We start from the raw sequence: 24,154 nt of genomic DNA on the forward strand, positions 1-24,154 counted from the left end.
AGTATCACACAGGAGAGGATTAGAAACATGGCTCAGCAGTCAGCATCACACAGGATAGGAATAGATACACGGCTCCGCAGACAGTATCACATAGGATAGGATTAGATACACAGCTCAGCACACAGTATCACACAGAGTAGTATTAGATAGACGGCTCAGCAGACAGCATCACACTGAATACGCCTCCAGTTTCCAGTTCAAACAGAATCTTATTAGATACACAGCTCAGCAAACAGTATCACACAGGATAGGATTAGATACATGGCTGAGCAGTCAGTAACACACATGATAGGATTAGGTACACGGCTCAGCAGACAGTATCACACAGGATAGGGTTAGATACACGGCTCAGCAGACAGTATCACACAGGATAGGATTAGGTACACATCTCAGCAGACATTATCACACAGGATAGGGTTAGATACACAGCTCAGAAACAGGATGTGCCAAAGGAGAGGACATTTTCATTCCAAGAATTCCACTCATTCCATCTGATTTGTTTTTTGATTTTAAACACCTCCAGTTTCCAGTTCAACTACTATTTGCAATGTCCATTAACAATGCTCAGGGACAGTCCTTGAAAGTAGTAGGGATGGTTTGCAATCTCTATGCTTTTCTCATGGTCAACTTTACGTGGTCTGTTCAATAGTTGGAGCTGCCAAAAATCTGTTCATCTTTGCACCGAAAGGAAAAACCAAAAATGTTGTTTATCAAAAGGCTCTTGAATGAGTTGAAAATAAAATACTATCAATACTTGGGTAATCGTTTAGTTAATTTGTGTTGCAAATCTGTAGTGTTGAATACATGATGTGAAATGTTTTTATCTGCAATATAATCATTATAATTTGTTATAACTAACCACAGTTGGTTACTATGCCCAGGCAACGCCGGGCTCTTCAGCTAGTTGCATATAAAATGATAAAAGGTTAAAAAAAAACATGAATAATATAGATAATGTATTTATAACAATGTTGTCCTCTTTTATTCATATCGACCTTAATATATGGGCAGCACTTCTTGTAACTACACATTTAATCAAAAGCTCCCAGGTTAGAATAATGATTAGAGTGCACACAGTCAGGAGAGTGAGGTGCTGGAGGAATGGTCTGAAAAGCCCTAAATCCTATGGAACCAAATTCACCGCACACTCATCAGTATAATAATGCAAAAAAGGTTTTATTCAAGTCTATTATACAAAATTAAAAAATTAGGGAGCATGTCAAGTTGATGTTAGGAATAGGCGACTATGAAATATACTAGACATTTTGACCCATCCCTGGTCTTAGTCATTACGTCACTTTAGTCAGAGAAAAGTGGGAAATCATTTCTAATTGAAGTGGAGAGAAGAGTTTCCTTATAGGTACAGCTAAGCAGATACTGGGCTGCAGAGGGGAGGAGGGGAGGATGATAGGAGGGTGGCTGTTAAACATACTGATCCTGGTATTGTGGTAAGCGGTGCTCCTGCGCCTTGCATAGATGCTGACATGTGGAAAGTGTTTGCCAATCTCAAATTCGGCACGAACGTAGCACATTCAGATTTGTGTTCGCTTGCAAGAGCATTTTTACTCAGTCGTCAAAATTCAGTCACAGTTCGGTAAATCATCGCTTTTTCCACTAATGCTTTTGGTATTACTTTGGCTACGATAGTGTTGCTGTATGATGAGCGGGGGAGATGGGGGGACACGTTTCATGCGGGGAGGGGGTGTGGAGAGGTTAAAGGAGCATCTGAAGAGATTACAGAAGTGGTCCACACTTTTTTTCCCCCTTAACTTTATGTGTATTGATTCCGGCACATCCACATTTCATCCACAACATCATGACACAAGGTCTTCTGTGATTGGTTGCCAAAGTCACATGTCCCTGGCTATATAAAAAGAGGACATCTTGCTTTGCTGGTGCCATTTTTTCAGTCAGTTTCACAGTGCAGAGAGGTCGCTCCTGTGCTAGACCTGGTGCTGAATGTGAACTTGTCCTGTGTAAAATTGAACTTCCAGCTTTGAAGTAGAAAACAAGTAAGAAAATAAATAGTCTTTGTTCATTTAGTGACAGGTGACTGACAGCTGTGGGCCTAAGGTTGTGAAACAGCAGGATGCAAGAGGCGAAGGCTACTTACAACATGAGTGGGAAAAAGCGAGGTCATGGTGGAAGGGGGAATAGGCTTGGTGTTTGATGTGTACGTGGGTTAGGTGTTAATGTGAATGGAAGCTCAATTGAACAAACACCATCTCAAGTCTCATCCTATCCAAAGACCACTGACAACTTCTGTTACTGGCCAGCCTACTCAACTTCCTTTCTTTGGCAGTGATAAGCCTTGTAGATGAGGCTCAGAAAGAGGATGTGCTCGAGTAGATGGCAAGCGCTGCCTCAAGTGGTCTCTCCTCCTCTTCCTCCACTATAACATCACACACAGTACAATCCTCAGAGGTGGTACCCCAATCACCCTTGTTTCCCCCCACGTCAAAAATTTCCAAATGTCCAACTGACTGAGAACTTTATATGGGCCATTCTGAAGAGCTGTTCACACATTCTATTCCATGGGCATCAGAGGTCTGCTCCGAAGAATCACAGAATCCAGAGGAGGAAAGCATCTACACTGATGCCCAAAATTTTTCCATATTGAATCTGGGGCCAGACGAAAAGTCAGGATATCCAGAACTGTCATCCAGCCAGTGTCTGGACCCTGAGAAACCTGCGCTGCTGCAGGGGCTTTTTGGGGTCCCTAGGGAGAGGAGCACGTCCCAGAGACTGTGTGCTAACAGGACCTGAAATACGTGACTATCAGGGGGCTGGGCCTCCCACAGGTCTCCCAGAGGAAGCAGGAGCAGAGAGAATGCTTCAGGCCAGATAGGACCCAAAGCATCTGACTGCTGGGGGCGTGGCCTAAGCTCCAGAGAGCTAGGAGCAGAAGGAGAAAGCCTAGAAGGGTAATTACGGGACAAAAGTTACCAAGGGCATAGACACAGACATAAACCGGATCAGGCTGGGGTCAAAGCACGAGATAGCACAACAGTACCAAAGGATTAGACAGAACGATAAGTCAGGACTTAGCAAGAGATCAGTAAACCAGAACGGACAATAGACAGTACAGAAACGTCAGGCAAGCGCACAACAGGGACATACTGGGTCAGAAGCCAAGATATCAAACACAGAAGCATGCACACTGCACAAGGCACAAACGCACAGGGGTCACTTAAACTAAGCCAAGGGCAAAAGTATAGCTGATAGAGAACCCTGGTAAAGAGTGAGTATAAATACCCGTCCCAGAACCAGAAAGAGGCCACATACACTTAACCCTGTGAGTGCAGGGCAAGAACCCTGTCCAAACCAACTGGCATGGAAGGCCCGCACCAGGCAATCAGCATGCACCGAACTGGCCGGAACCCATGAACAATCCTCCAGAGAGTACCCCTTCCAGTGTATCAGATACTGGAGTCTCCGGCGCACCCACCGGGAGTCAATAATGCGCCCTACTTCATACTCCAGCTGCCCCTCTACCAGCACTGGCAGAGTATTGGATGAGGAATCCTCTCCATCCCCACAGGCTTTAACAGGGACCTGTGGAAGACATCAGAAATTTTAAAGGAGGCGGGCAGCTGCAGTCGGTAGGCTACTGGGTTAACGACCTCCACAACTTTGTATGGGCCAATAAACTTGGGGCCCAGCATCACAGATGGTATCTTAAGCTTGACATTGCAAGTGGATAGCCACACCTCCCCTACTATGAATGCTGGACCTGGCCTCCTCCTCCTGTCAGCAAACCGCTTATAGTTTTCCTGGGCCTTGGAAATATTCCTCTGAACCTTCCTCCAAAGAATTCTAAGCCGTTGTGTCGCATCCTCAGCTCCAGGACAACCTGAATCCATGCGGGAAAACTCTCCAAAATGTGGGTTAAACCCATTGTTGATCTGAAAGGGAGACTTCCCAGTAGACTGACTCACACGACAGTAGAACGCAAACTCTGCTATGGGCAACACCTCACACCAGCCCTCCTGTCTGGAAGAGGCCAACCATCTCAGAATTTGTTCCAACGATTGGTTTGTGCGCTCAGTCTGTCCATTAGACTCTGGGTGACAAGCAGAGGAGAAGGACAACGAAATCCCCAGCTTTTTACAAAAAGCCCTCCAGAACCTGGCCACAAACTGTAGCCCTCTCTCTGACACCACATTCATAGGCACTCCATGCAACCGAACTACATGCTGAATAAATAAACGGGCCAGGGTTTCAGCAGATGGTAACGCGGGGAGAGGTACAAAGTGGGCTTGTTTTGAAAACCTATCCACTACCACCCATATCACCAAGTTGCCCCTGGAAGGAAGAAGATTTGTAATAACATCCATGGACAAATGGGTCCAAGGTCTATCCGGAACTGGCAAAGGCACCAACTCACCGGCTGGACCTGAGAACTTTTAGAATGAGCGCACACCCCACATGCAGTCAGAAACTTTTTAATGTCAGTTACCATAGAGGGCCACCAGAAACCCCTCGCAATTGCCCCCGGGTAGCTGCAATCCCAGGATGAGCACTCAACATAGAATCATGAAATTCCTGCATAAGTCCGAGACGGAAACGCACCGGTGCAAACAATTTACACAGGGGTTTACCACCCGGAGCCCGAGCCTTCAAAATCCCTTTCTGTAACTCATGAGAATTCGGCCACCACTACTCCTGGCTGAAGAATGGCGGAGGGAGGTTCTGGAGGGGACACAGAATCAAAGCTTTGGGATAAGGCATCAGCCTTGATGTTTTTAGATCCTGGGCGGAATGCGATGGTAAACTGAAATCGGGAAAAAAAGCGCCCACCGAGCCTGTCTGGGGGTCAATCTCTTGGCAGGCTCATTATAGGCCAAATTTTTGTGATCAGTGATGACTGTAATGGGATGAACGACCCCCTGCAGGAAATGCCTCCATTCTTCAAAAGCCAACTTCACCGCCAACAACTCCCTATTGCCGACATCGTAATTTCTCTCAGCAGAGGAAAATTTTTTAGAGAAGAAGGCGCAAGGCTTCAGAGTAGTAAGGGCAGAAGGGCCCTGAGATAAAACTGCCCCTACCCCTACTTCCGAGGCATCAACCTCCACAACAAAAGGTCTTGATGGGTCGGGTTGTACCAATACAGGGGCTGAAGAAAAGCATTTTTTTAATGTCATGAAAGAATTTTTTGAAGGCAGGCCCTCCAGGACCTTCTTGACCTACGTGAAAACGAAGGTGGACCAGGTAGGAGCATTTTTCCCTACAAGAACAAATCTTTGCTCTCTCCTTCTTTTTCCTTGGTCCCTGCTGTAAAAATCTTTTTTGAGCTGGCTAAGGCTACTTTCAGACTAGCGTTCTGAGGCGCAGCGCAGGGCCACCGATAAGCTCCGCCCCCAGCCGTGCCCCCTCCGGTCAGCTCCTACTATGGTCGCATGATGCTGCATGCGATCAGCGTACCCTATATTTAGAGTTGGGTACACTGGCTGTGTGCTGGTATGATTTTGCCAGCGCTTGCGCCCTTTTGGCACTGCGCCGAGCGCACAAAAACGCACCGTATTGCATTTTTGTGCGCTCGGCCCAGCGCCTAAAGGGCGCAAGCGCCGGCAAAATCATACCAGTGCACGGCCAGCGTAGCCAATGCTAAATATAGGGTACGCTGATCGCATGCAGCGTCATGCAATCATAGGAGGAGCTGACCGGAGGAGGCACGGCCAGGGGCGGAGCTTAGCGGCAGCACTGCGCTGCTTGATTCTACATCATATTGTCTCGCATCATATATTAACTGAAAATCAGCTAATATTATTTATGCCCTTATTTGCCCCGTCGCAAAGTCTATGTGGGTCAGACCTCTCAGGTATTTAGGAAGAGAGCATAAAAGCATCTATCTACAATCCATCTGGTGGCAGCAGATCTTAAGAAAGGCAAAACTTTAACCCCGGTGGCCTTGCACTTTTTAACCGAGCATAGTGGCTCTGCTTCTAATATCTCACTTTTTGCTTTACAGAGGATCGTTCTGAATGCTAGAGGTGGGAACTAGAGTTGAGCGACTTTTGGTTTTTTAGGGTCGCGTTTCGTTTCGTGAAACCCGACTTTTCCAAAAGTCGGGTCGAGCAAGATCGTCCGATTATAGGGAAAAGTCGGGGTCGTCCCGAAACACGAAACCCAATGTAAGTCAATGGGGAATAAAAGTCGGCAGTGAGAGGAGGACAGGAAACACACCTACAGTGCCCATTTGAATGCCAAAAGCATCAATTCTTCTTACTTAAGCTTGTCAACCTTAATTAACTTCATAATATAAGTTACGCACTGAAAAATGGGGGTTATTTGGCTAAAGTTGTGGGGGGGAGGGCTGGCTGCAGGTTTTCATGTGCCCTGGGCGAAAGAGCGCCCCTTTAACACATACCACAACTCATCATGCTCCGTTACGGCAGATAAATAGCGGTATAGTACAATGAAAAATACCTCACTTTTTACATCTCATGACGAGGCCCATCTATTTCTCCATACAGAATCATTGGTCCCATATAATGTTTGAAACAGTATATGATGAGCTCCACATAATGCTACAGTATATGTTGGTCCCCATGGATGAAGCTCCACTGTCTTATGGGCCCAAATAATGCTCCAAACATAATGGGCCCCATTTCTAATGCTCTAGTGTATAATGGGCCCTGTAAATGCTGCTCCAGTGTCTGATGTCCACCTTTGGAATGTTCCAGTGTATGGTGGGCCCCATCTATCATTCTCCAGAGTATAGTGCTCCCCAAAAATTGCTGTCCCAACATTGAAAACAATCAAATAAGTCTCCTCGCTAGGGAATCCCTGTACTTGTCTGGACAGGTGCTGTAGCTTGCTTAACAGCTCGCCAGCCGTTCTCACGCCCAGTATGGATTGCACGTGATTGCACAAAGGTTAGAAAGGGTACCGTATCCCCGGATAACATGTATGGATAGCGTACACATTCAAAATATATGTCTCAGGAGGCAGACTCAGACGGTGTTAGGCCCAGTATGGATTGCACGTGATTGCACAAAGGTTAGAAAGGGTACCGTATCCCCGGATAACATGCATGGATAGCGTACACATTCAAAATATATGTCTCAGGAGGCAGGCTCAGACGGTGTCAGGCACAGTATGGATTGCACGTGATTGCACAAAGGTTAGAAAGGGTACCGTATCCCCGGATAACATGTATGGATAGCGTACACATTCAAAATATATGTCTCAGGAGGCAGGCTCAGACGGTGTCAGGCACAGTATGGATTGCACGTGATTGCACAAAGGTTAGAAAGGGTACCGTATCCCCGGATAACATGTATGGATAGCGTACACATTCAAAATATATGTCTCAGGAGGCAGGCTCAGACGGTGTTAGGCCAAGTATGGATTGCACGTGATTGCACAAAGGTTAGAAAGGGTACCGTATCCCCGGATAACATGTATGGATAGTGTACACATTCAAAATATATGTCTCAGGAGGCAGGCTCAGACGGTGTCAGGCACAATATGGATTGCACGTGATTGCACAAAGGTTAGAAAGGGTACCGTATCCCCGGATAACATGTATGGATAGCGTACACATTCAAAATATATGTCTCAGGAGGCAGGCTCAGACGGTGTTAGGCCCAGTATGGATTGCACGTGATTGCACAAAGGTTAGAAAGGGTACCATATCCCCGGATAACATGTATGGATAGCGTACACATTCAAAATATATGTCTCAGGAAGCAGGCTCAGACGGTGTCAGGCACAGTATGGATTGCACGTGATTGCACAAAGGTTAGAAAGGGTACCGTATCCCCGGATAACATGTATGGATAGCGTACACATTCAAAATATATGTCTCAGGAGGCAGGCTCAGACGGTGTTAGGCCCAGTATGGATTGCACGTGATTGCACAAAGGTTAGAAAGGGTACCGTATCCCCGGATAACATGTATGGATAGCGTACACATTCAAAATATATGTCTCAGGAGGCAGGCTCAGACGGTGTCAGGCACAGTATGGATTGCACGTGATTGCACAAAGGTTAGAAAGGGTACCGTATCCCCGGATAACATGTATGGATAGCGTACACATTCAAAATATATGTCTCAGGAGGCAGGCTCAGACGGTGTTAGGCCCAGTATGGATTGCACGTGATTGCACAAAGGTTAGAAAGGGTACCGTATCCCCGGATAACATGTATGGATAGTGTACACATTCAAAATATATGTCTCAGGAGGCAGGCTCAGACGGTGTCAGGCACAATATGGATTGCACGTGATTGCACAAAGGTTAGAAAGGGTACCGTATCCCCGGATAACATGTATGGATAGCGTACACATTCAAAATATATGTCTCAGGAGGCAGGCTCAGACGGTGTTAGGCCCAGTATGGATTGCACGTGATTGCACAAAGGTTAGAAAGGGTACCATATCCCCGGATAACATGTATGGATAGCGTACACATTCAAAATATATGTCTCAGGAAGCAGGCTCAGACGGTGTCAGGCACAGTATGGATTGCACGTGATTGCACAAAGGTTAGAAAGGGTACCGTATCCCCGGATAACATGTATGGATAGCGTACACATTCAAAATATATGTCTCAGGAGGCAGGCTCAGACGGTGTTAGGCCCAGTATGGATTGCACGTGATTGCACAAAGGTTAGAAAGGGTACCGTATCCCCGGATAACATGTATGGATAGCGTACACATTCAAAATATATGTCTCAGGAGGCAGGCTCAGACGGTGTCAGGCACAGTATGGATTGCACGTGATTGCACAAAGGTTAGAAAGGGTACCGTATCCCCGGATAACATGTATGGATAGCGTACACATTCAAAATATATGTCTCAGGAGGCAGGCTCAGACGGTGTTAGGCCCAGTATGGATTGCACGTGATTGCACAAAGGTTAGAAAGGGTACCGTATCCCCGGATAACATGTATGGATAGCGTACACATTCAAAATATATGTCTCAGGAGGCAGGCTCAGACGGTGTTAGGCCCAGTATGGATTGCACGTGATTGCACAAAGGTTAGAAAGGGTACCGTATCCCCGGATAACATGTATGGATAGCGTACACATTCAAAATATATGTCTCAGGAGGCAGGCTCAGACGGTGTTAGGCCCAGTATGGATTGCACGTGATTGCACAAAGGTTAGAAAGGGTACCGTATCCCCGGATAACATGTATGGATAGCGTACACATTCAAAATATATGTCTCAGGAGGCAGGCTCAGACGGTATCAGGCACAGTATGGATTGCACGTGATTGCACAAAGGTTAGAAAGGGTACCGTATCCCCGGATAACATGTATGGATAGCGTACACATTCAAAATATATGTCTCAGGAGGCAGGCTCAGACGGTGTCAGGCACAGTATGGATTGCACGTGATTGCACAAAGGTTAGAAAGGGTACCGTATCCCCGGATAACATGTATGGATAGCGTACACATTCAAAATATATGTCTCAGGAGGCAGGCTCAGACGGTGTTAGGCCCAGTATGGATTGCACGTGATTGCACAAAGGTTAGAAAGGGTACCGTATCCCCGGATAACATGTATGGATAGCGTACACATTCAAAATATATGTCTCAGGAGGCAGGCTCAGACGGTGTCAGGCACAGTATGGATTGCACGTGATTGCACAAAGGTTAGAAAGGGTACCGTATCCCCGGATAACATGTATGGATAGCGTGCACATTCAAAATATATGTCTCAGGAGGCAGGCTCAGACGGTGTCAGGCACAGTATGGATTGCACGTGATTGCACAAAGGTTAGAAAGGGTACCGTATCCCCGGATAACATGTATGGATAGCGTACACATTCAAAATATATGTCTCAGGAGGCAGGCTCAGACGGTGTTAGGCCCAGTATGGATTGCACGTGATAGCACAAAGGTTAGAAAGGGTACCGTATCCCCGGATAACATGTATGGATAGCGTACACATTCAAAATATATGTCTCAGGAGGCAGGCTCAGACGGTGTCAGGCACAGTATGGATTGCACGTGATTGCACAAAGGTTAGAAAGGGTACCGTATCCCCGGATAACATGTATGGATAGCGTACACATTCAAAATATATGTCTCAGGAGGCAGGCTCAGACGGTGTTAGGCCCAGTATGGATTGCACGTGATTGCACAAAGGTTAGAAAGGGTACCGTATCCCCGGATAACATGTATGGATAGCGTACACATTCAAAATATATGTCTCAGGAGGCAGGCTCAGACGGTGTTAGGCCCAGTATGGATTGCACGTGATTGCACAAAGGTTAGAAAGGGTACCGTATCCCTGGATAACATGTATGGATAGCGTACACATTCAAAATATATGTCTCAGGAGGCAGGCTCAGACGGTGTCAGGCACAGTATGGATTTGACGGCCCAGATTACACAGTGGAGGAGCAGGGAGAGGTAAAGATTGCAAATGCTGGGGCCCTGCCCAAGCAAGGGGGGCCCACTCGTGGGCGTCGGTACTGGCACTGGGCCCCTCATAGTACATCGGTGTGTCTGACGGCGGGTGTGCACCACCACCGTCAGAGACACTTGATTGCACTATGAGGGACCCTGTGCCAGTGCCCGCGCCCAAGAGTCGGCCTACCCACCTGTCCAGGGCAACGGCACTCGCACTCGTGTCGTGCGCTAGGTGGTGACCCCGGCCATGGGGGGGGAGGCAGTACAGTTAGGGAGTTTTAGAAAGTGGCATATGTTGATGTTGGACATTCAGCTGATGCAAAAGGCGAAATAGGTGAAGTACCAGGAAGAGGTGGACCAAAGCAAGCCATTTTTCTGTCACCCTATGTGTCATCAGGGGAAGGTGGGACAAAATCCTTGGAAACCCATGCGTGGTTCATTTTAATGAAGGTTAGATCATCCACATTTTGGGTTGACAGACGGGTCCTTTTTTCTGTCAGGATTGATCCAGCTGCACTGAAGACTCTTTCCGATAGCACACTTGCAGCTGGGCAAGCGAGCTCCTGTAAGGCATATTGGGCCAATTCAGGCCAGGTGTCCAGTTTAGCGGCCCAATAGTCAAAGGGGAATGACCTGTGTGGGAGAACATCGATATGGGAGGAAAAGTAGTTTGTAACCATAGTTGACAACTGCTGTCTCCTGTCACTTTCCATCGATGCAGTATTACCAGTTGTGTGAGCGGTATTTGAAAAATCAGTCCACAACATTGTCATGAAACCCCTGTCTCCAACGCCACTTCTGCTGTGTGCACCACAAACACCTCTGCCTAGCTGCCTCCGGCCCGTACGGCTCGTGTGAGAACCATCACCGCTGCTGTGTGCTGGGAATGCCTCAAGCAACCGATTTACCAGAGTTGCTTGTTTATTAGCCAATATTAGGTCAAGGTTCTCGTGTGGCATGATGTTTTGTAATTTGCCTTTATAGCGTGGATCCAGGATGCTGGCCAACCAGTAGTCGCCATCGTTCATCATTTTGGCAATGCGGGGGTCCCTTTTTAGGATCCGCAAGGCATAATCTGACATGTGGGCCAATGTTCCCGGTGTCAATGATGCACTGCGAGTGCTGGGTGGAGGAGCACTTTCTGGCAAATCCACATCCCTCCAGTCACGCACAAACCCTGTACCAGACCTTGCCACGCCAACATTTTCACTTGCCCCACGAGATGCATCCTCCTCCCCTAAGTAATCATCCCCATCATCCTCCTCCTCCTCCTCTTCTTCCTCCACCTCGTCCAGGAGAGGTCCCTGAGCAGACAATGGCTGAATGTCATCAAGGATTCCCTCCTCCTCTTCCTCCTCATCAACATTGGCTGCAGACGCCTGCTCCTTAAGGTGCGTCAAAGTTTGCATGAGCAGACGCATAAATGGGATGCTCATGCATAGGATGGCGTCGTCTGCGCTTACCAGCCGTGTGCATTCCTCAAAACATTGAAGGACTTTACAAAGGTCTTTCAGCTTCGACCACTGCACGCCTGTCAACTCCATGTCTGCTCTCAAAGTGCCTGGCCGTGTATCCTCCCACAAATGCATTATGGCCTGCCTCTGCTCGCACAGCCGCTCCACCATGTGCAGGGTGGAGTTCCACCTTGTTGCAATGTCGATAATGAGGCGGTGGTTGGGAAGGTGGAGCAATCGCTGCAGCTTCTGCATACGAACGGAGTGTACAGGCGACCGGCGGATGTGCGCGCACAGTCTTCGCACCTTCTGGAGCAGGGCTGTTAACTCCGGATAATTTTTGAGGAAGCACTGCACCACCAGGTTCAAGGTGTGAGCCAAGCAAGGTATGTGGCTGAGTTTTGAAAGGGCTATGGCTGCCACAAAATTACGGCCGTTACCACTAACTACCTTGCCTGCCTCAAGATGTACACTGCCCAGCCATGACTCAGTTTGTCGCTTCAAGTACTCGGCCAGCACCTCGGCGGTGTGTCTGTCGCCCAAACACATCATCTGCAACACAGCCTGCTGACGCTTTCCACTAGCTGCTCGATAGGGGGACACATCGTGTGCAACAGTGGCAGCTGCAGATGGAGTGCTCGTACGACTGCGCTCTGTGGACAAGCTTTCGCTTCTGGAGGAGGAGGAGGAGGAGGAGGGTCGAACGCCTACAGCCAACTGTTTCCTATACCGTGGGCTAGGCAGCACTGTCCCACCACCGCTGTCCCCTGTGGACCCTGCATCCACCACATTAACCCAGTGCGCAGTGATGGACACGTAACGGCCCTGGCCATGCCGACTGGACCATGTATCAGTTGTGAGGTGCACCTTTCCGCTCACTGACTGCTTGAGTGCATGGACAATGCGGTCTTTCACATGATGGTGGAGGGCTGGGATGGCTTTGCGAGAGAAGAAGTGGCGACTGGGTAGGTCATAGCGTGGTACTGCATAGGCCATGAGTTCGCGGAAAGCTGTGCTTTCCACCAACCGAAAGGGCATCATCTCAAACGAGATTAGTTTGGCAATGTGGGCGTTCAAACCCAGTGTACGCGGATGAGAGACTGAGTACTTTCTTGACCTACTCATAGTGTCTGGGAGAGTGAGCTGGACTTGAGAGCTGCATATGGTGGAAGTAGCGGTGGACAGGGCGGTCTGAGAGAGGGTTGATGATGGTGATGGAGTTGGTGTTCTTTCTGATGGCCTAGAATCAGTCTTTCGTTGATATAACAGTGGGATTCCCTGACTGCTGTGGCCTTGCAACGACACCTCAACATTTGCTGCTGTGCTAACCGGTGGGCTTACAGTGGGGGAAACAATGTAGCGTTGCTGACTACCTTCGTTGTGATCAGTTGCACATGTGGCACTTGAGGTTTGGTGTGTCCACGCTTGCAAGTGCATGCTGGTTAAATGTCTAAGCATGCAACTGGTATTCAAATTTTTCAGATTTTTCCCTCGGCTAAAGGTCTTTGCGCACTTTTTACGGATAACCTTGGCCTGATCATGAGGATTTTGTTCAAAAAAGTGCCACACTGCACTCTTCCTACTTTGGCAGACATTTTGCGGCCTAGCACGCTGTGATCTTTTGACCCTCTGGACAAGCTGTCCAGCAACTCTTTTGATGTTTGGAACCTGTCTTTGGAGTGCTCCGGGCCTGCCAGATAACAGCTGTTGCGATGTCGATGTCTGCTGTGGATGCTCCTCATCTGAGCTATTGGAAGCAGCACCCTCTTCCCCCAATGGATGCCAATCTGGGTCAACAACTGGGTCATCCATCACCTCCTCTTCTATGTCATGTGCACCTTTCTCTGTGTCACCGTGTATGGTGGTATAGTGTGCGGGAAGGAGCACCTGAGTCTCATCAGGGTCAAAATCTGGCTCTGTACACTGCGAGGACAATGTAGTGCTCTGAGTGAATGTACCAGCAGAATCATCCATCAGCGGCTGTGCATCAGTGCACTACATGTCAGATTCATCTTGGCCTGGGTAATTCACCATTTGACTTGATAATCCAGGCATGGTATGTGAAAACAGCTCCATGGAGTAATCAGTAGTATGGCCTGCGTCATCCTTCAATCTTGGTTGGGGTGAAGGACACAAGGAAAGGTGTGGTTCATGAACATGAGCCTCCAATGACGACTCAGTGCTTTTACTTTTTACAACTGAAGAAGAGGAGGCGATAGAGCTGGAGGCTGAGTCAGCAATGTAAGACAAAACTTTTTCCTGATGCTCTGCCTTTAAAAGCGGTTTGCCAACTCCTAGAAAACTAAGCGTTCGAGGCCTTATGTAGACAGACGATGACGCAGGGTCAGCACCTCCTGCATTCGGTCCTATTTTGCTCTTGCCACTACCATCAGATCCACCACCAACACCATCATTACCAGCTGCCAACCCCCGCCCAATTCCACGGCCTCTTCCACCAGCCTTCCTCATTTTTGGTAGAAATGTAGACAAAATCCAACAAACTATATAGTAATGTAAAACAAGGTACAAGGTGTCTATAGGACAGGGGAGATTTAGAATTTCTGCACACACTTGTGGACAGTGGACACTTTTGGATTGTGTGAGGCCCACTGATATCTGAGCGCTATGTGACACGCTCGATGGCACAGCTGCCTGTGACCAAAGTGACGAGAGGATAATGGAGATTTTGAATCTCTGCGCACACTTTTGGACACTGGACTCTTGTGGATTGTGTGAGGCCCACAGATATCTGAGCGCTATGTGACACGCTCGATGGCACAGCTGCCTGTGACCAAAGTGACGAGAGGATAATGGAGATTTTGAATCTCTGCGCACACTTTTGGACACTGGACACTTGTGGATTGTGTGAGGCCCACTGATATCTGAGCGCTATGTGACACGCTCGATGGCACAGCTGCCTGTGACCAAAGTGACGAGAGGATAATGGAGATTTTGAATCTCTGCGCAAACTTTTGGACACTGGACACTTGTGGATTGTGTGAGGCCCACTGATATCTGAGCGCTATGTGACACGCTCGATGGCACAGCTGCCTTTGACCAAAGTGACGAGAGGATAATGAGGATAATGGAGATTTTGAATCTCTGCGCACACTTTTGGACACTGGACACTTGTGGATTGTGTGAGGCCCACTGATATCTGAGCGCTATGTGACACGCTCGATGGCACAGCTGCCTGTGACCAAAGTGACGAGAGGATAATGGAGATTTTGAATCTCTGCGCAAACTTTTGGACACTGGACACTTGTGGATTGTGTGAGGCCCACTGATATCTGAGCGCTATGTGACACGCTCGATGGCACAGCTGCCTGTGACCAAAGTGACGAGAGGATAATGGAGATTTTGAATCTCTGCGCACACTTTTGGACACTGGACACTTGTGGATTGTGTGAGGCCCACTGATATCTGAGCGCTATGTGACACGCTCGATGGCACAGCTGCCTGTGACCAAAGTGACGAGAGGATAATGGAGATTTTGAATCTCTGCGCAAACTTTTGGACACTGGACACTTGTGGATTGTGTGAGGCCCACTGATATCTGAGCGCTATGTGACACGCTCGATGGCACAGCTGCCTGTGACCAAAGTGACGAGAGGATAATGGAGATTTTGAATCTCTGCGCAAACTTTTGGACACTGGACACTTGTGGATTGTGTGAGGCCCACTGATATCTGAGCGCTATGTGACACGCTCGATGGCACAGCTGCCTGTGACCAAAGTGACGAGAGGATAATGGAGATTTTGAATCTCTGCGCAAACTTTTGGACACTGGACACTTGTGGATTGTGTGAGGCCCACTGATATCTGAGCGCTATGTGACACGCTCGATGGCACAGCTGCCTGTGACCAAAGTGACGAGAGGATAATGGAGATTTTGAATCTCTGCGCACACTTTTGGACACTGGACACTTGTGGATTGTGTGAGGCCCACTGATATCTGAGCGCTATGTGACACGCTCGATGGCACAGCTGCCTGTGACCAAAGTGACGAGAGGATAATGGAGATTTTGAATCTCTGCGCACACTTTTGGACACTGGACACTTGTGGATTGTGTGAGGCCCATTGATATCTGAGCGCTATGTGACACGCTCGATGGCACAGCTGCCTGTGGCCAAAGTGACGAGAGGATAATGGAGATTTTGAATCTTTGCGCAAACTTTTGGACACTGGACACTTGTGGATTGTGTGAGGCCCACTGATATCTGAGCGCTATGTGACACGCTCGATGGCACAGCTGCCTGTGACCAAAGTGACGAGAGGATAATGGAGATTTTGAATCTCTGCGCACACTTTTGGACACTGGACACTTGTGGATTGTGTGAGGCCCACTGATATCTGAGCGCTATGTGACACGCTCGATGGCACAGCTGCCTGTGACCAAAGTGACGAGAGGATAATGGAGATTTTGAATCTCTGCGCACACTTTTGGACACTGGACACTTGTGGATTGTGTGAGGCCCACTGATATCTGAGCGCTATGTGACACGCTCGATGGCACAGCTGCCTGTGACCAAAGTGACGAGAGGATAATGGAGATTTTGAATCTCTGCGCACACTTTTGGACACTGGACACTTGTGGATTGTGTGAGGCCCACTGATATCTGAGCGCTATGTGACACGCTCGATGGCACAGCTGCCTGTGACCAAAGTGACGAGAGGATAATGGAGATTTTGAATCTCTGCGCACACTTTTGGACACTGGACACTTGTGGATTGTGTGAGGCCCACTGATATCTGAGCGCTATGTGACAGGCTCGATGGCACAGCTGCCTGTGAACAAAGTGACGAGAGGATAATGGAGATTTTGAATCTCTGCGCACACTTTTGGACACTGGACACTTGTGGATTGTGTGAGGCCCACTGATATCTGAGCGCTATGTGACACGCTCGATGGCACAGCTGCCTGTGACCAAAGTGACGAGAGGATAATGGAGATTTTGAATCTCTGTGCACACTTTTGGACACTGGACACTTGTGGATTGTGTGAGGCCCACTGATATCTGAGCGCTATGTGACACGCTCGATGGCACAGCTGCCTGTGACCAAAGTGACGAGAGGATAATGGAGATTTTGAATCTCTGCGCACACTTTTGGACACTGGACACTTGTGGATTGTGTGAGGCCCACTGATATCTGAGCGCTATGTGACACGCTCGATGGCACAGCTGTGACAAAAGTGACTAGAGGATAAGGGAGATTGGATTGCTTTTAAAAAAGCAGTTTGTGGAGCAGTGGGTAAACAGCAATGCCAGCGTGTCAGGAAGCCTTAAAAGGCAGCCCAACAACCAACACCACTGATACACCACTATATAGCCTCCCCTTGCACTGCACACACAGTGACTGGTGTGTTGTGCAGGCCAAATCGCTATCAGCAGAAGCAGTTTTTTTGTCTTCTTCCCTGCCTAACGCTCTCCCTACAGAATCAGCAGCAACCTCTCCCTATACTAAGATCGGCAGAAGTAAGATGGCGGTCGGCGTGCACGCCCTTTTATACCCCCTGTGACGCCCACCAAAGCAAGCCAATCACTTGCATGCCCTTCTGAAAGATGGTGGTGACCCGTGCCTAGGTCATCACGTTGCCCACAGTGTCCGTGGATCCTGATTGGCTGAAAAAGAGCGCAAAACAAACTTTTGAAACGCGACTTTGGCGCGTAAGTCGCCGACCTCGTGGCCGACCGCATCCTAGGGTCGGGTTTCGTTTCATGAAACCCGACTTTGCCAAAAGTCAGCGACTTTTGAATTTTTTCGACCCGTTTCGCTCAACTCTAGTGGGAACTTAAAGAAGCTTCTGCTCCAGACAGAATCTCGCTGGATCTTTAACTTACGAAGTTTATTACCTAATGGACTAAAGGAGGAACTACTATTCACGAGCTTCCTTGGCTGAGACTCATCTATCCCTATTTCCTGGACGTCTCATCCTTTTTATTTATATTTTCTATTTTGCATTTCCAGCCTCTTCATTTTTCTTTATATTGCTTGTCTTTTGCTTTTGTAGCAATAAAACAGTTCTTTGCTTTGCATTTCTTCCATACTTTGTCATTGGCCTTTCTTGGGGCACCATTGTTTGTATGAAACTATTGTACTTTCCTTCGGGTAGTATCTCCTCTTGTATGTTCCTAAGTTCTTACCTTTAGGATGGGACATATTGGACTAGATACCTTGATTGGTGGCCCCCATTTCCTTTAATTTGGACATGTTGGGTCCTTTGATCTTATTTTCACTTCATACATGCCCTGCATTGGGTAAATCCATCTGTATATTCTCACTATACCCGATGTGTGCAATTATGGAGATGTGCCTATATACATCATACACACTCTCCTTTTCCAGGATCATGGCATCCTGACAATAGCCTTTCTCTTGTTTTATACTTACAGGGCATCCATGGATTTTTTGTCCACTGAGCGCTTTTTTGTTCCTCTTATGTGTTAGCCCTGAATGTGGTGCTATCACGTGCTGCCCTTCAGTCCCAGCATTATGACATCAGTCCCTTTTTTTTTTCCTTTGTTATCTATTGGGCTCTTGTTTTCTGAGCGCTTTACTGCTGCCTCTATGTGCCAGTCTTGACTGTGATGCTCTCATGCTCGTTCCACACCCTGCAGACCGAGTCTCATATTGTTTCTACTACACTTGCTCAGTATGCCTCTTTTAGTTCCTGTAGTGCACGCGCGCAGACTGGCAGTATACATCACAGCTTTGGCTCTGACAAGCACAGTTTGAGCTTCTCTCACTGCCCTCCTTCTCCTGAATGCCCGCTCACAGCATTGCTGCACGCGCGTGCGGGTTTGACTAACACGTCACCCATTTGCAGCACACTTTCCTTCATCACCGCCTATTATCTGAAGCTGTTTATGCAACTGCGCTTACCCTAGCTGGTATGTTACCTATGACCCTCATGTTTCCCACACACCTGGCCCTCCTTTTCTCTTGACTGACCACTATTTAAGACTGGATGACTGGTAATTGATTGACTTCCCCTACAACCAGCAGCGATACGCGTGGGGCTCCCCACACTGCCCTTGTCCCGGGACTATATTCCTCTGACGACCTGACCCCTGACGCTCCATGCTGGACTGCTCTCTATGGTGATTCCACTTTTCCCATTTATATATTGTGGCATATAATTTCTGCCTCTTGCATTTCCCTCCAGTTCAGCCCTCCTCCCTATCCTTATAGTGGATGTTTTTTTTCACCCTCTCTACCAGGGTTACCTACAGTGCCCTTTGGCCTTCATTAGGCCTCTTGGAGTGAGCGTTGGTATATTATTTTCTCTTATCCCTATAGTGGATGTTCATCTAACTCCCTCCCTTAACAGGGCCACTTACAGGGCCCCCTGTTTTTTTCTGAGGCCGCTTGGAGTGAGCGTTTGTATGTTATTGTTTTGCTGGGGATGCCCAGATTTCGGGTCATTGGGTCATGACTTACGTATTATTATATACATTTAGGCTAACATCTTGTTTTTTCAACCATGTGGTTTTTGTCTATTAGTACTTATTGTTAGACTTACTTGGAACATCTGGGGGTGTGCTTTGCCTTTTAAATGCTTTTATTGTGTGTTTTTTTTCTGTCTTTCAATAAAATTTATACACATTTTTTCATATACCTCTATTGTCTTGGGTGTGCGCCTAATATGCTGGGTTCTTTGTTCTCCTTTTTGAAATAATTTTTTGCAGCTACAGACCAGTTTTTACATCAGCTCCCTTGAGAGTGAGGTCCGTTAGAGGCTTTACCATCTGCTAGGAGCCCTTAATAAACTTCCTATAGAAGTTAGCAAAGCCCAAAAATCGCTGCAACCCTTTTAAGTCATGAGGCTGCACCCAATCCATAACAGCCTGGACCTTAAGGATCCATGCGGAACCCCTTCTCTGATACAATCAAACCAAGAAAGGATGAGCATTTTTCCAACTTGGCATACAAATTATTCTCCCTCAGTCTCATGAGAACCATTTGCAAATGGTGCAAGTGAGACTGACTGTCCGCCGAGTACACCAGAATGTCATCCAAACAGATAACCACAAAACGACCAATTAAGGCTGGTTTCACATTTGCGTTTTTTAGCGCTGGAAAAAAACGCATACCTGCGCATGCGTTTTTTCCCCTATATTTAACATGGGTGCGCATACCTGCGCGCTGGTAAGCGCATGTATGCGATTTTCATGCGCTGCGTTTTTTTGGGGTGTGCGTTGGTATTTTCCAGACGCAGCATGTTGCATTTTTTGGCCCTGCAAAAAAGCGCATGCGCACATATGCGCACGTTTTGCGCTAAAAATTGCCATTATAGCCTATGGATGCGCATATGTGCGCACTGGCATGCTCATGTATGCGTTTTTTTGCATATGCGGTTTTTTTTTTTAACCATGGAATTTAGGGGTTTGGGTTAGAGTTAGGGTTAGTTAAGGGGGTTTAGGGTTAGGGTTAGGGTCAGGGTCAGGGTTAGGGTTGGGGTTTGGGTCAGGGTTAGGGTTAAGTATGGTTTGGTTAAGGGTTAGGGTCAGGGTTAGGGTCAGGATTAGGGTTAAGTATGGTTTTGTTAAGGGTTAGGGTCAGGGTTAGGGTTAGGGTTAGGGTCAGGGTTAGGGTTAGGGTTAGGGTTAGGGTCAGGGTTAGGGTCAGGATTAGGGTTAAGTATGGTTTTGTTAAGGATTAGGGTCAGGGTTAGGGTCAGGATTAGGGTTAAGTATGGTTTTGTTAAGGGTTAGGGTCAGGGTTAGGGTTAGGGTTAGGGTCAGGGTTAGGGTTAGGGTCAGGGTTAGGGTTAGGGTCAGGGTTAGGGTTAAGTATGGTTTTGTTAAGGATTAGGGTCAGGGTTAGGGTCAGGATTAGGGTTAAGTATGGTTTTGTTAAGGGTTAGGGTCAGGGTTAGGGTTAGGGTTAGGGTTAGGGTCAGGGTTAGGGTCAGGATTAGGGTTAAGTATGGTTTGGTTAAGGGTTAGGGTCAGGGTTAGGGTTAGGGTTAGGGTTAGGGTCAGGGTTAGGGTTAAGTATGGTTTTGTTAAGGGTTAGGGTCAGGGTTAGGGTTAGGGTCAGGGTTAGGGTTAGGGTTAGGGTTAGGGTCAGGTTTAGGGTTAGGGTTAGGGTCAGGGTTAGGGTTAGGGTTAGGGTTAGTTAGGGTTTAGGGTTTGGGTTAGGGTTAAGTATGATTTGGTTAAGGGTTAGGGTCAGGGTTAGGGTTAGGGTTAGGGTCAGGGTTAGGGTTAGGGTCAGGGTTAGGGTTAGTAAAGTCATGGTTTGGGTAGTGTGAGGGGCCACCTAAAAATGTTGGAAAAAAACGCAAACGCGGTAAAAACGCGCTAAAAACGCATACAAATGCATAAAAACGCTGCGTTTTTTTCATGCATGCTCATAAAAATGCTTGAAAAAAACGCAGCAGTTGTATGCTTATGTATGCGTTTTTTCAATGCGTTTTTTTGCGGGAAAAACGCGCTGCAAAAAAAAGCAAGTGTGAAACTAGCCTAAATCAGAGAAAATTAGGGTTTGTGCACACGCTGCGGATTCTGCTGCGGTGTACAGTACCATTATTCCCTATGGAAAATGGAAACCGATGTGCAGACGCTGCGGAATTTTCCACGCGGATTATCTGCGGTTTCTAAACCGCAGAAAGAATTGACATGTCAGTTCTTTCTGCGGATTCCTATCTCCTCCATTGTGGAGATGGTGAAACTGCAGGGCCAAACCGCAGGGTAATCTGCAGATAGACCGCAGGTCTTTTGACCTGCGGATTTATCTGCGGATTTTGCAAAATCCGCGCGGATGAATCCGCAGCAGATTCCGCAGCATTCGCACGTGCCCTAACATTAATTAATTTCTGAAAAACAGCAGGAGTGTTGGTGAGACCAAAGGGCATAACCAAGTTTTCAAACAGCCCTTCAGTCGTCAGGAATGCTGTTTTCCATTAGTCCCCTTCCCGGACTCTTATAAGGTTATATGCCCCAAGTAAATCCAATTTAGAGAACCATTTGGCCCCAGTGAGTTTGTTACATAGATTGGGAATTAGGGGAAAAGGGTATGTATTTTTCACAGTAATTTTGTTTAATTCCTGAACGTCGAGGCACGGCCGCAAACCACCATTTTTCTTAACAAAAAAAAAGCCCGCCGCCACAGCTAAAACAGAAGGCCGAATATGCCCTTTGCGGAGACTCTCGGTAATGTATTCCTTCATGGCTAGACGTTCAGGCCCAGACAAATTGAACAGGTGAGCCTTGGGTAACTTGCCTCCAGGGACTAGATCAATGGCACAATCAAAGAGTCTATGTGGTGGTAGCGCCTCAGCCTCACTTTTGGAAAATACATCTTCAAACTCTTTCAGGTACTCCGGAATACCTTCCAGACAGACAGACGACACTGACACAGATTTTACAGGAGTGACAAGAGATGTCAAGTTACAACAAAGACCGTTAGCCTTACAACCCCACTGAATGATCTCCCCCGTGACACAGTCAATGGTAGGATTGTGGCGCTGAAGCCAAGGCATACCCAGTACCAATCCAGCCAGCAGATTATTCAGAACAAAACACCTTAATTTTTCCACATGAGTGGAACCCACTTTCAGAGAAAAGGTATCAGTCATGAAACAAATTCACTCCCGGGTGAGAGGAGAGGAATCAATTGCCACAATTTTAACAGGATATTTTAACCTGACTGTCCCTATCTAATTAAAAGTCACAACTTGGGCATCAATTAGATTAATAGAAGAACCACAGTCAACAAAGGTGGTAGTCACAACTGGACCACCTGTAAGTTCCAGTTCCACCTGAATTTTAGTAAGTGAGGAAAAAGGTACCTGGGAGTTTGGGCAACCTCCTCGACTGTTACCCAGACTCAGTCGTTTTCCTAATGGTTTCACTGAATAAGGGCAAGAAGGACAGTCCCTTCTCCAATGTCCAGAGGATCCACAGTAAAAGCACTGTTGGTTGTTTCTACGGCGTCTCCTCTCTTTTTCCTTCAATGAGCTGGCACCAACCTCCATGGGCTCAGGACTAGATGCAGAGTCTCTCAGGTTGGAGAATAAAGGGGTCTCCTGCAGCATGACCCCTTTCGCCCGCAGCCTATGGTCCATGCGGATAGCCTGGATCATAGCGTCCTCTAAAGAATCTGGTGGAGGATGATGAGCCAAGGCATCTTTCAAATGTTCAGATAGGCCTCTACAGAACAAACCCCGGAGGGCAACATCATCCCAGGAGTCCTCCGCTGCCCAGCGTCTGAACTCAGAGCAGAACCACTCGGCTGAGTGTTTCCCCTGGTACACACTCATCACCATATCCTCGGCTAGACTCACACAATCGGGTTCATCGTAGATGTGCCCGAGTTCCTCGAAGAATGCATTCACTGACATTCTCTCAGGGGAGGTAGGGGGAAGGGAAAAAGCCCAAGCCTGAGGGGAGCCCCTCAACAAAGACATAGCGACCCCAACCCTCTGCCTCTCATCCCCAGAGGAGCGTGGCCTTAATGAAAAGAAGAGTTTACACCCCTCCTTAAAAACCTTAAATGTTTTTTGATCCCCAGAGAAAAAGTCAGGCAATTTAACAGGTGGTTCGGGGGGGGGGGGGAGTAAGAAAACATCTGTGGTACCCTCACCCCGGTTCCCAGAAGGAAAAGAACCCTGCATGGCGTCAGCAACCTCCCTCTGAACATGTTGCTGCGACTGAGCCAGGGTTTGCTGCTCCACAGACAGTTTTTGCATCATTTGAGTGAGGCTATTCATTTGCTTAGAGAGAGCATGTAGCGGATCCATGACCAAAGGGAAAAAAAGTGCAAAACCTCATTTAAACGTTTTGTGTCAGCTATAGTGTCAGGATATCCAGAACTGCCATCCAGTGTCTGGACCCTGAGAAACCCACGCTGCTGCAGGGGCTTACCTGGGTCCCTAGGGAGAGGAGCACGTCCCAGAGGCTGTGTGCTAACAGGACCTGAACCATGAGACTATCAGGGGGCAGGGCCTCCCACAGGTCTCCCAGAGGAAGCAGGAGCAGAGAGATTGCTTCAGGCCAGATAGGACCCGAAGCATCTGACTGCTGGGGGCATGGCCTACGCTCCAGAGAGCTGGGAGCAGAAGGAGAACTCCTAGAAGGGTAATTACGGGAAAAAGTTACCAAGGGCATAGACAGAGACGTAAACCAGATCAGGCCGCGGTCAAAGCACGAAATAGCACAAAAGGATTAGACAGAACGGAAAGTCAGGACTCAGCAATAGATCAGTAAACCAGAACGGACAATAGTTGGTACAGAAACATCCGGCAAGCGCACAACAGGGACAGACTGGGTCAGAAGCCAAGAAATCAAACACAGAAGCATGCACACTGCACAGGGGTCA

The sequence above is a fragment of the Dendrobates tinctorius genome, unplaced genomic scaffold (genome assembly GCF_039654945.1).
Source record: "Dendrobates tinctorius isolate UK_male_01 unplaced genomic scaffold, ASM3965494v1 ptg000258l, whole genome shotgun sequence".
In the NCBI taxonomy this organism is placed as follows: Eukaryota; Metazoa; Chordata; class Amphibia; order Anura; family Dendrobatidae; genus Dendrobates; species Dendrobates tinctorius.